The sequence below is a fragment of the Amaranthus tricolor genome, chromosome 12 (genome assembly GCF_026212465.1).
Source record: "Amaranthus tricolor cultivar Red isolate AtriRed21 chromosome 12, ASM2621246v1, whole genome shotgun sequence".
NCBI classification, from domain to species: Eukaryota; Viridiplantae; Streptophyta; class Magnoliopsida; order Caryophyllales; family Amaranthaceae; genus Amaranthus; species Amaranthus tricolor.
In genome coordinates, this window is record NC_080058.1 from 1,518,223 (window position 1) to 1,533,277 (window position 15,055).

Genomic DNA, 15,055 nt, shown 5'->3' on the forward strand with positions numbered 1-15,055 from the left:
AGTGGTTGTAAGCTTGTCAATATGAGCTCATAACTATTTTTCACTCATTTTGAGAATCTAAAGGTATCTTAGTAAATTCATTTTTAATATCAAAGTCTATATACTATTTCATTCTCTCTTGCCCTTATTGACTTCTCTATTTACATGCTTTATACAATAATCTACAAAAGAAAATAAGTGTTGTTTGTTTAGTAAAATGGATTTGATTTTATATCACCCCTGAATTTCCGACCCCTTAATGAAACCAAAATCGTAAAAGACGGGAGGAAATTCGGGTGTTATATAAAAAAAAGGAAAAGAATTTGGATAAACGTTAAATATTAACTTTAAAAAGATGCGTGGAAATTTTGGCAGCATCTCTTCTAAAAATCGAACATGTGGTAGAGCATTTAGCAATATAAAAACATTAAACTAATCTAAGGCATCATTGCCTTTAAAATCTCACACCACGGCGGAATGATTCGTCGCCGGCTTCTCAAATTAACATGCCAAGCATGGATCGTGGTTCCAGTGTCGACGTTTACGTTTTAAAAAGACTTAACTTCTTAAAACCATACAGAGTTATAAACTACGCAGCGGAAATACAAATATACAAGGGAGGACACTAGGCCTCATAACAAAACACATACAACCAAAGTTTGCAAAAGATAACAAGAGCTACAAAATCGAAAGATAGCGGTATGACACAGGTTATGCTTCGCCCTTATCACTCTCCCCCAATGCAATGCAATGCAAAAGAAGCTCCAATACCTGCTACGCCTATCTATGATCCTCTAGCTGCTCGACATTAGACTAAAGGCCAATGTGTCATAACAGGATAATCACAGAAAATCATCAACAATCAAACATAAACACAAACACGTACACGTCAGTAACTAGCATCAAATATAATAAGGCCAACTACTAGATAGCATTATATCATAAAACAACATAAGATGATTTCATAAAACGCAAGCATAGATAGTAACCGTTTATCGGCCACTTATACTTCTTAATTTCATTACGTGCCTTCCAACCCGAACCATGTGTTCTTGGTAGAATGCAGGTCTTCACGCTCCTCTTTTCAAACATAAACTCTTGCAAAACACCTATAGTATCAACTCGACCAAGGCATTAACAGAATACCTAACACATGACTTTATAGAGCTTGTCTATCTTAAGGTAAGTGTGATCATAGTTTGTAATACCCTTGAGGTAACTTAACTTAGGCACACTTCTCACTAGCATAAACTATTCTATTAATAAGTAGATGTTCTATCAATGAGTAAATATTCTATCAAAAAGTAAACTTTCTATCAATGAATGAACCTTTTATCATTAAATAACCTTTCGATCAATGAATAAATATTCTATCACTGAATAACTTTTTATCAGTGGATCTTTCTCTATTTCCTGGCATAGTGACACGGCCAAGGGCATTATCGGCCATCCGGCGCCCATGGCAAAGTATGAGCTCATGCCCTCTCCAACTGGCCCTCTCGGGTCCTACCTTCGGTAAAAACTAACACACTGGGGTTCTAAACCAGTGAAGAGGCCACCATATTGGGGTTTGCAAGGCCCGCATGGTAACACCTCGGTCAAGGGGCGGTATCGGCCATCCGGCGCCTTGTGACCCAAGCATACTCATACCCCCCTTACGGTGGTCCCGTCGAACCTCACCAAGGGAACTACTAAATCAACCGGACATAATCCAGTTGAGTCACGCCAGCTAATCATAATCTAATACTTTATCAGATGGGAAGAACTTCCACTTTCGACTAATAATGAGCGCCCTGGGATAACAACACGCCAAAACCCACTAAGCCACTTATCAAAATATGAAATTCACCTCTAAAGGAGTCATTCTAACTCCAAGTAAGACATAATCCAATTCTTAGATAAATAAGGGAGTGGTCCCCGCCTCCTACTAACACTCTCATTCTCTATAGCTATTCTAAGCGTAGGATTTCATAATCGATAGCTCTTCATATAAAGTATACTCACTAGTATCTCAATAGTTTCAATGCAATGTATATTATCACAATAAACAATAATGTCTTAAAGCACATTGCATATAAGGGTTAGTTACTGCGTATACGTACCTGTAAGCGTCACTACACGATCAAAAGTCACAAAATCACCCGACTAAGGCTCTACTTTCCTCTTACAAAATGGGCACCTATATAAGTTATGAGTAGAACTAATAAGTTCCCTTAACTACTTTGCCATACCAAACTAAATGCCTAAGTAACCACTATCAACCATTCAACATGAGTTTTTCGATTACTCTAGCACGTACACAGCTCATTCAATACAAATCAAACTCATTAACTCAACACAACATAAGTCTTTTCACCAATTTAAAAGTAAAAGCATATGTGAATCGTTCCTTTTCATCAACTAATTTTGAGTATATCGGTTCGCGTTACCCATAAATAACTAATCACAACTAAGCCTTACAATTTAATATAACGATAAGGCAAATCTTAGAGTTATCGTATCAGGATATCATTTGTTACATTCTCCAAAGCTATTAAGAAATATAGTGAAAACAACACGACAAATTACTTTAGCAACCATCGACGATAAGTTGACATTATGCTCTTGGCTTACTAATATCATGTATCTATAACTTCAATAACAACCTAATAAGGGTATTTGTAATTCACAACAATCAAACCACTACAATTAGTAACTATTATTCCCAATTTAACAACCAAAAAATCACTTCCATAGTCATCTAAAATCATCACCATTACTAATTATCACAAAAATAACCAATCGACTAAGTCTTAAAACAACTTTTAAGGTTATTTAATCAATTATCACCAAAATATAGCATAACACACACATCATTAGTAATTTCATTTCTAAATCCAAACCCTAGTCATTTCATGTTCAAAGATAATACTTTTTTAACCATTGTCTATAGCAAGAATCAATAAACTAATACACCACCAAAATGTATATGAAAGCCCACACTATTACTGATTTCAAAGATAACACCTTTAGTTGTTACTCATAATAAAATTCAAAGAAACTAACACACAATCAACATAACCCATCATTTCTAATCGCACTTCGAACCCCTAATCATAAATATGTTCAATTCATCAATTAAACTCTTACCCACAAAAAGATTCAATGAATACAACACAAAAATCAACATCATACACATAAACTTTATAAGAAAATTTTAATTGAAACAAGAAGAATCAAATAGAAGAAGAGGAGATGGCTTACAAGGTTTAAAATTAGCAAAAAAAATGGTGAAGAGGTGGATGAAGGTTGTCGTGGTGGTGCAAAGGACCAAAACTAGCTGGAAGAAGGGGCCAAAACTGGCTGTCCTAGCCTCTGATGCTGGTGGCTGGAGTGGTCTGCAGTCTTGCTACAGGTGGCAGCACGTGGGAAGGCTAGCCCACTGCGGTTGCTCGTGGGGGAAGGAGAAGTGGTTGCTGTTTGTGGTGGAACTCGTGGTTGGGCTTGGTTGTGCCGCCAGCTGTGGGTGAAGGGAATGGAACGTGAGAGAAGAGGGAAGAGAGGGATTGGGAGCCGTGGGTTTTAAATGAGGGAGTAAGGTATCTCACATAAACCCTAATTCATTCCTTTTTATTTTATTTATTTACTTATTTATCTAGATTCATTTTCTTGTGAGACCCAACTAAGAGGCTCACTTTCATGTGCTCACTCATTTTAATAAAATAATTATTTTGATTCGAACGTCTTTATTTAGAAATCGTAATTGTATTTTTAATATAAATATATGTTAATATCTAAATTCGTATATGAAAGGATTTTATTAAAACTACTTCTAAATTAATTTAACATAATTATAAAATTCCCAAAAGTTAATAAAATATTAATTAATGACGTCAGAAAAATCTCAGAGTGTTACAGATTTCACTTCTTTAGATAAAACCTTTGATAATGTCGTTATCCGCAAGGTCCATCAAAATAAAATGGCTAGATAAAAATAAAAAAAAACATTTATTTACTTTATCTGTCTCATTTAATTTGCAACTAAATTTTATTTTAAAATGTTATACTTATTTTACAATATTTTCTCTTTTGGCAATGATTTTCACAATTTTTTTTATTTTCACACGGATTATTTTACTCATTTATAAATCCATTGACTTCTTAACCACACATACCTATTACAAATTTATATTTGCACTTCGAAAAAAATAAAACACATAAACTTAGCAATTTCAAACTCAAGAATGATTTATGATGTAATACGACTCATTTTATCATTCAAATCCTCTCATAATTATAAACACCTTTTAACTTACATCAACTTTTATCATTTCTTAATTTATTTAGCTATTATTTGAAAGATCGTCTCTTGATAAACGACCTCAACATACAAGGAGCTCATTTGCGTAATTGTATTAGATTGACTATTCAATCCATGTATGAAAAAGTAGAGAACGTCTTATAATAAGACCGTCTAACACAAAATATATTTTATTCTTTTACAAAATCATTTTAATCTAACTATGTGTCCATGGCTCCATGCAAATGTGAAAAAAATGAAGTATAGAACAAGCAAGGGAACGACAATTTCATATAAAAAAAAGTATGGAACAATAATTTCATATCAAAAAAAGTATGGAACGATTATTAGGATAAAGGAAATGATAATTTCATATAAAAAAAAATATGGAACAATAATTTCATATCAAAAAAAGTATGGAACAATTATTAGGATTATTTTTGTTCTTGCTCGTATTGACTATTGACTTCCTACTTCAAATCAAGCATTTCAAGCTCAAAGACATCATTAAAACTCATTAATTAAGTCTACCCATAACTAACTGACGTTAACTTAAAATGGCCATCTCATACATTTGATATGACCTTAAATTTAGGGTTAGTTGACTGATTGAGTAAATTATCCACTACTAATAAATAAATAGAATAAGATATATTTATTATTGTGAGTTAGATTCTATTATTTATTAATATTATATTAATAATGAATTGTTTAAATTCGAAATAATAGATGAGACAACGTCCCTAATAATAATCCAATAATTATTTCTTTTCAAGAAATAATTGATTGGTCGCCTTTCATTCATGCAATATATTCATACATATAATTATTACTTAATTATATAAAGTCATTTTTTAGGCGACATTATTTTTCTTAGCATATTTAATTCCTTTTGATTCAAAAAATTTGGCATATTTGTATCAAATATGATAGATTTAAAGTAAATTTTTTAAAATTTATAATATTTTCTAATCCATGTGTCATTTTTAATTTTACAATTAAATATAACTTTCAAATTAAAAATGTAAATGAGCCATTATTTTTTTTATCAAAATTTTCTTATCTTTCCTCCCTTTATGTCCCTTTCCTTTTTTTTTCTTCCCTTCTTTTCCTTACTGTATATATTTTCTTTTAAATCATTAGTATATTTAGGAGTACTATATATCAAGTTGTATTTGTCTAAATTAACTTCTAAAGTCCAAATCCAACAGAAAAAAACATTGGACATACACTTAGATCAAGCATGTTTCGTGAATAATTGTTTATATTTGTATGCTAACGAACACCATTTAAGGAGTCCTTCCAGAAGCTATTACAAAACTCAATATAAGATAACATATATTTTTACAACTAAACAGTTTTTGTTAAGATTAAAGTAGACAAGACTCTATGACGTTATTTAAACATCAATTTGAGGGTTTGTTATTCATCTATCCACATGGATTCCAATATTTTGACTAATCTATCCGTTTTACTGTATTAGTTATATTTGACTTTTTACATTTTTCAAGTATAATTCATGTATTAACTATATAGTATTAATTAAGTTATATCCATCAAAAAAATATAACAATATTTAATATGGATATTTAACTTTTTTAATATCCACAAAAAGTAAGGTTTAAAATTTCTATCTACCTACTTTTTTTTCTCTTTTCTAACGGCCTATCCTAGTCATCTTGTTTTGTGTGTTTTGCTGGTTATTTTTCCTACGATATCTTGGAGCTATCATCGATTGTGATTTGCCCGCTATCTCTTTCCTCATATCACCACCACCATAACCATATATGAAATATTCCAAATGTAGATAATAATATTAGGACATGGAGTATTATATACTACTAGGTATTTACCCGTGTTATGCACATGATTATAGAACTATTTTATAAAAAAAAAAGTAATATTAATTTAGACATGTTGTTAAATTAATACAAATGTTATTTTGAGTAATTATATCTATAAAATTTTAACATAACCAAAAAAATATCAACTAACTATAATACAAAATATCTTCAATTTGAGTTAAGTTTATCAAATAACATAATAATATTAGTACTTCTTATCAAAAATATTTATTAACCCTTGAAAAGAAGTGATATTTAAAACAAAAGCTACTCATATGCTTACTAAACTTGATATCATCATAACAACATATATTCGATTATTATGACATCCATAACTACACAACATGTCAACAATATGAAAACAAATTAAACATCATCTTCATCAATATCTTCTTTCTCTTTGCTTCCATTTCATCTCCACTCAACTCTTCAAAATTTAATCTCAATTTATAAACCTTATTTTTATCCCATATCTAGACCCATAAAATTTCTGAGATAAAATTGCATATTCACATAGCAACGAAACAAAAACCCATATATTTCTCCGATTTTATCTCAATTTTCATACTAATTGAAATAATCAATAAACTCAAGTCTTAAAATAGTATCTACTCTTTCTTAAGTATGTGGGATGCACTAAATGAAGACTTTAAAATTCGATCATATAAATAAGGCAAGCTATGTATGTGACACTAATAAAAAGTATTAAAATTTTTTCTTTTCATCTTCAGTTTAATTAAATTTAGAAGACAAAGAATTTTATTTTCTAGCATATGATACAAAGAAAGAAAAATTAAATTGATGAAGAATAAGAGTTTTAATATAATTAAATTTAATTGATATTTAAGAGTTTCAGTGCAAAAAAGACATGTAAAAATGAAAATTGTAAAAATTTGAGCGGCAAATTATGATGTATATAAATAGCACATAGCACAAAATTTCCTGGATATATATATATATATATATATGCACTCTAGATTTCGATACTTTATGGGATATTAAGTAATTGATTGAATTAGTTGGAAAGTGTTGTTTAGTGATCAAGTTATGTTTCAAATAGTATATTCTTAGGAATAACTTGTAGACCAACCTATACCTATTTCTGTCTTTAATAATGTTTTTTATATTGAAAAAATGTACTAATTGTATAGTTGTATTTTCATCACTAGATCCTTCCCAAAAAGTATTATGTCACATGATTTGAGTATTTTATCAAGTATAATATTAGGTTTAAATTATTTAGGTCATGATTCAGATCATTAAAATTATTATTATTATTTTTATTTTTATTTTTATTTTTATTATTATTTTATAAGGTATGTCAAGGATAAAGAAGGACTATGTGAAAATCAATATTAAAATTCTATATTAAAAAGTGGTATTTACTCATCGACTAAATTCTCCCTATAAAACATACAAATAGAGCTAGCATATTTCATGATTGATTATTAAGTGTACTGTGTACTATTTAGACTTCTAGAATCAATTTAAAAACCATGGAAATATAATGATTAATTAAAACCAAGTCAACTAGAATAATTATATGTTCAAAAGTCAATTACATTTATAAACTTATAAAAACACATCATTAATTACTCATTTATTTGCACTGTGCCTACTACGTTAATGCACAATTAATGATCCATCATATTTCGTAATTTGAGCCGTGTTACAGTGTTATAGTTAGTCATCGTGATCATTATCCTATCCGGTATATTTCGCTTATAGAAAAATTATGGATAGGGTTTGGGGAGGAAAGGACAGCGGCAACTCATACCCATAAAGAAGAGCGCAGCAAAAGGAGTCCTCCGGCTCGAGAAAGATAAGGAGACGTAGCTACACGAGAAAGATAAATTAAATACATAGAAATAAAATAAATAAGTAGAACCAACTACAAATTAAAAGAAAACAAAAAAGTAATAATAAAAGAAATGAGAGGAACAAGATGACAAAAACACCAAAGGAGAATCTAAGAGGACATTAGTAGTCCAAAACATTGATATAGCGCCTCCAACTACCCCTATCCCCAGTCAGAGCCTAGGAGATGTTTAACTCATGTAAGTCAACTTTTATTTAATTTGCTCATCCCAAGTTCTCCTGGGTCTTCCTCGACTCCTCTTACCCTCTACTATAATGCTTTCTACCCTCTTCGCAGGGGCGGCGAAAGTCTTTCTCTGCACATGTCTAAACCACCTCAATCTATTTTCGCGTATTTTTCCAGAAATAGGGGCTACCCCTAGTTTGTCCCTAAACTCTTAGTTTCTAATTCGATCCATTAATGTATGCCCACACATCCACCTTAGCATACGTATTACTGTAATTTTCATCTTATGTTAAAAAATTTTCTTTACAGACCAACATTCGATGGATTACATTTTGCTTTAGTCATATAACAATATGAGTGTTATAGTTAGTCATATAACAAATGTACTCCATCTGTTTCATTTGCGTTAGATTACATTTTGTTAATACTTTTCAGAGCTTTATCAATATATTTTATAAAAAAGATATAAAAATATATTTTAAAATTTGTATACATTATCTAATTTGCAAACTTTAAAGGTTAGTTTCTCTTGACTCGACTTATGCTCATCAATATAATGGGGTAAAATTATTAAAATTTAAATAAAATTTAAATAAGTTTTGCTTATGGAATTTAAATATGATTTTACTCGGGCGCATACCTTGATAGAATTGAACTTTGATAATAATTTTAATCAAAAAATTGAAAACTAATGTTGACTATATATTTAATCAATAAAATTGTTTTATTTATTTTTTTTTGTATATTTGATATTTAGAGATAATTGTGTTAATTAAACTTGTTTTATGTATTTTGATTTAATAATTATTGCTCTATGATTTATTGTGTAATATAATTGGGTACTGCATTCCCAAAAGTTATAATTGACTTTTTTTGGATTACTATGATACATGTTTGATAGGAGTATTTGAATATTGACTTTTACATTGATTTTTTAGTTGACTTTTAGTGTGTTTTTAAGCTAGCTTGAATAGTTGGCTTTTTAGCCAAAATAAAAAGCTATTCCAGTTAATTTTTTGTTAATTTTTGGCTTGTTGATTCACTTTTTTTTTAATAAACAGTCAACATCCAATGGCTAAATTTACCAAACATGAAACATCTCTACAAACAGTTGATTTTTTCAGCTAGCTTAAAAGCCAACAAAACAGCTAGTATATCCAGTTGGTCAAACAAACCAATTAAAAAATGTCAAAATCCAACAGCCAACAGTAAATTGCCAAACCTCCATAACCCTACATTTTAAATCTTGGGTCCGCCACTTGATAAAATAAGTATTGCAAGCTTTCAAATTTCCTTCACTTTAGTACTATTCAGTAAAGATTTTAGATACGATTATCATCTAATTATCTGTTTCTTTCGGCTTGCCTTGTGGCTTGTAGATAGATAGATTAATAAATAAATAATTCTTTAATTTAGATAATTTTTGAGACGACTATGTTGAAGGGTTACAAGAAATTAATGGCTTTTGATTACTTACTAAAGGTTGGTCAAGTATTCAAGAAATCATTTCTCAAGGGTTATATACATAAGATTAAGGGATAATAATAAAGACCTCAAAATCGTCCGCATTCGATAAAATATATTCTATTTGTTTTTTTTTTCACTTAAATGAATATTATCTATGTAGTATTTTTTTGTCATATTTATAAATTTAAATGATATAACTTATAAGATGTTTTTATATTATACTTCCTCCTATTCTACCCATTACTCCCAATTATTTTATGTCACTATTTACTTATCACTTTTAATTTGTATTTATTTTTAATTTATAAGTTAAAATATAATCATGTCGGATAATTGTTTGATTCGTCTCAATATAAAGATTATTAATATTATTTTTTTATAATATTTAATTAAGAACAATTAGAGATATTTAAGGTTAAAATGTCATTTCAGAAAGCGTGAAAAATTAAACAGCTAGTCTTTTGAGAGACAGTCTCTTTGAAAGATGTATCACAAGCCCAACCCATTAAAGATTAATGTCTACTTACCGTATTCTTAATGCCTACTTTCATTATCTTAATGTTTACTTACCATATCCTTAATGCCTACTTTCAATATCTTAAATGTCTACTTACATTATTCTTAATACCTACTTACAATATTTAAAAAATATATGATGAACCAACCCAATTAGAGACGGTGTCTAAAAGAGACCGTCTCTCACAAGAATTTGTGAAAATTAAATGGGACTAAAAGGTTAAATAGGAGGTAGAAACATTACAATAATTTTGAAATTTCTATAAATGAAAACTATTGGGAGATTCCACATGGTGACCTATACGCCTTTAATTTAGCTTTCACGTGTGTCTATGTCTCTTTATCTTCTTCGAGCCGGGGGACTCCTTTGGTCGCGCTCTCCTTTATGGGTATGAGTTGCCGCCGTCTTTCCTTCCCCAGATCTTGTCCTTAGTTTTCTATGAGCGGGAGACACTGAGTAAGATGATAATGGTGAAAAACATTAGGAAATTCCACGTGGTTACCTAGAGTTTTTGTCTTTTCCACAAATGCTTTTTAAATCCACGTGGTGACATTGAGTTTTCAATTTCCCGATTCTTATTTGTCGCCACCCTTTTCATTTTATCGCCACCCCTCCTCCTAATGAAATTACGAATTTGCCCCTGATCTTTAAAAATTTACAAATTTGCCATTGAGTTAATAACTTTTCATTTTCATTTTTTTTTATTTTTTTTATTTATATTATTATTGTTATTATTATTATCATAGTTATTATTATTATTATTATTATTATTATTATTATTATTATTACGGTTATTATTATTACGGTTATTAATAATAATAATAATAATAATACTAATAATAATAATAATAATAATAATAATAATAATCATAATAATAAAAATAATAATAAAAAAAAATTAAAAAAAAATACTAGTCGCACAAAACGTGCGACTGACAGTCGCACAAAGCAGTCGCACGTTTTGTGCGACTGGTATTTTTTTTTTAATTTTTTTTTATTATTATTATTATTAATTTTATTATAATAATAATAATAATAATAATAATAATAATAATAATAATTATTATTATTATTATTATTATTATTACGGTTATTATTATTACGGTTATTATTATTATTATAATGGTTATTATTATTACGGTTATTATTATTATTATAACGGTTATTATTATTACGGTTAATAATAATAATAATAATAATAATAATAATAAAAAAAAAAAAAAATTAAAAAAAAATTACCAGTCGCACAAAACAGTCGCACGTTTTGTGCGACTTGTATTTTTTTTAAATTTTTTTTTTATTATTATTAATTTTATTATTATTATTATTATTAATATTGTGGTTGTTATTATTATTATTAAATTATTATTTTTGTTCTAATTATTATTGTTATAACTGATGTAAGAAAGAAAGCATAGAATTTTATTACTAGAGGAAACCCAGAATACAAATATTGGCTAGATTATAGAAATTAGGAGTTTATAAATTACTCCAATACAGAAAACCTTAGCCAAAACAAATTTTTTTGGGATGATGCAAAAGTAATGCCCAAGACTCCTTTTATAAGGAGAAGAATAACAAGCCTTTGTTATTCTTCCGATGTGGGATAATGATAAACATTAATCTTCCAATGTGGGATAATGAAAAACATTAATCTTTCAATGTGGGATAATGACAAACATCAATCTTCCAATGTGGGATTCAAGACATAACCTTACATTGGAAGATTGATGTTTGTCATTATCCCACATTGGAAGATTAATGTTTTTCATTATCCCACATTGGAAGATTAATGTTTATCATTATCCCACATCGGAAGAATAACAAAGGCTTGTTATTCTTCTCCTTATAAAAGGAGTCTTGGGCATTACTTTTGCATCATCCCAAAAAAATCTGTTTTGGCTAAGGTTTTATGTATTGGAGTAATTTATAAACTCTTATTTTCTATAATTTAGCCAATATTTGTATCTTGGGTTTCCTCTAGTAATAAAATTTTTCTCTCTTCTGCCTGTGGACCTAGTCGACACATTGTTGGTGAATCACGTAAATTCTATGTGTTTTGTGTTTGTCAATTTTTATGCTTTCTTTCTTACATTAGTTATAATAATAATAATTAAAACAAAAATAATAATTTAATAATAATAATAATAATAACAACAACAATATTAATATTAATAATAATAATAATAATAATAATAATAATAAAATTGATAATAATAACCGTAATAATAATAGTAATAATAAAATTAATAATAATAAAAAAAAAATAAAATAAAAAAAATACCAGCCGCACAAAACGTGCGACTGCTTTGTGCGACTGTCAGTCACACGTTTTGTGCGACTGGTATTTTTTTTTTTAATTTTTTTTTTATTATTATTATTTTTATTATTAATTTTATTATTATTATTATTATTATTATTATTATTATTATTATTATTATTATTAACCGTAATAATAATAACCGTTATAATAATAATAATAACCGTAATAATAATAATAATAATAATAATAATAATAATAATAATAATAATAATAATAATAATAATAATAATAATAATAATAACTATGATAATAATAATAACAATAATAATATAAATAAAAATAACTAAAAAAAATTAAAAAAAAATGAAAATGAAAAGTTATTAACTCAATGGCAAATTTGTAATTTTTTAAAGATCAGGGGCAAATTCGTAATTTCATTAGGAGGGGTGGCGATAAAATGAAAAGGGTGGGGACAAATAATAATGCCCTTCAATTTTCCCATGTTATAGAAAAAATTTTAAGTTTTTGCTTAAATTAGGTACTTATTTTGACTGAAATTCATGTAGTCAATTAGGGTGATCACAACACTTATTTTTTAAAAAAATATCATTACATTGGGTAAATATAGCTAATGTAAAGTTAACAAAGAAAACTTTTTTTTTTCTACCACATGAAAAATTAAAAAAATCAAAATTACCATGTGAATTAAAAAAAAATTATCTAACATATAGAAAACTCAAAACTTTAAAACTATCACATTAAATTTTCCAAAAATAGAATATATTACATGAAACGGATAGGTTACTAATTAGGCTTCCAGAATCAGTTGGATGTTAAGACAAAATTGACTACAATTGCGGACTTAAATGGGAGTTTACTAAAATTAAAATACGCTTAGAGAGTACTGTAGACCCTAATGGCTAATTAATTAATTAATTAAATAAATAAGGAAACCTTTTTGATTTAGTTTAAGGTTCAATCTATTGCATCCAGATGGGGACCAGAGAAGCTTATATGTGCACAATTAATGATTAACAATTAATAATTAATTCTATTTTATTACCAATAATTAATAGTTTATGACAAGTTGAGATATTTTATGTGCACAATTAATGATTAACAATTAATAATTAATTCTATTTTATTACCAATAATTAATAGTTTATGACAAGTTGAGATATTCTATTCTTTAACTTTGTTGTTTTGCTTAAAATTGATTTACTATTATGTTGAACGAATATAGATAAAAAATTCAATTTTATTTTCAACTTGAAATATTTAACGTGAAATCAACCAGATAACTCGGATAATTTCTAATATTAACTTCTTATAATTTCTAAACAAAAAACAATTAAAAATATTTAATATTAGAATAATACGTCCATATATATGAGATTTTATTAGAATATGCGAAAATATTTAATATTGAGGTGCTTCCCTGTAACGACGTCGTTTCGATGGATAGCAATATTTTCATTAGTCAAGGAATCATTTCTTATCATTGGAATCCAAATGTAAATAGTCCATCAGTCCATGTTAGTTTTAGAAGGGACACTAACAGCAGTAATATTCCATTTCTATATTTTTTTTAATCCAAAAGTGTTTGAGAAGAACAAACAAGGGGAGATTTACTGGTAATTGTTATGGCTATTAATCCAGTATCCTACATAAAAAATTGAATTATTATTTTAAATTGAATTATGATAAAAATAATTTTCATACACCTACAAGAGGGAAGAAAGAATTGATTTTTCAAAAAGGCCAAATATTGGCCATAGCCAAGGTAAAATAAGAAATTGGATGTAAAAATAATGAATATTAAGTAAATACTTATACGGTTCGTTTGGTTAATGGTACTGAATGATAGTAATAAGAATGATTTATAATATAAAATTTCATCAAAAGTTACATGGCATTTCCAAGGTAATCAAACTTTGATTATAAAAAAATCATTTTGTTTACAAATTTTCATTACCACCTAATATCACCTCTCCCAATGGTAATGCATTGTAATGAATTTTATGAAGAAAATGAGATGATTAAAGTTGGACTAGCATGACCATTAAGGTAGCCAAGAGATTTTTCAACTAAAATTAAACTAATTTTCATTCCTATTACCACCTACCAAACGAACCGCTAATAATGATATGATACTTTACATAAATTGCTAAATTAAGGCTATATTCAAATTGTACATCATATATTCATGTCACTGAATTAAACAACTCACTGTGATATATTCCTTATTATTCAAATTAAATGTCTTATTTGTTTTTTATGCTATTTATTAAACAATTTTAGTTTTTTTCATTCTTAATTATAAGTCAAAACATAGTCAAGTATCTTGTTTTTGGTCTTAATGTAAATATTATTAATATTGATCAACTTTTAAAAAACGTTAACCAATCATATTTAAAAATATTAAAGATTAAAATAGTGTATCAGCAACTATGCAAACTTCTACAAAACATTTTATTAGAATATGAAGAAGTAGAAGCGTACTCCCTTTACTATCACCCCTTCTATATTTTTTGCTATCTTGACAATAAGCAAAAAAAAAAAATTGACTAAATCAAAAGATAAAAGTCAACAAGCAGAATAAAGAGAAAATTTAGGCCCAAATCTGCATAAATTATGATTTAAATTATTTAATAAAAACCTA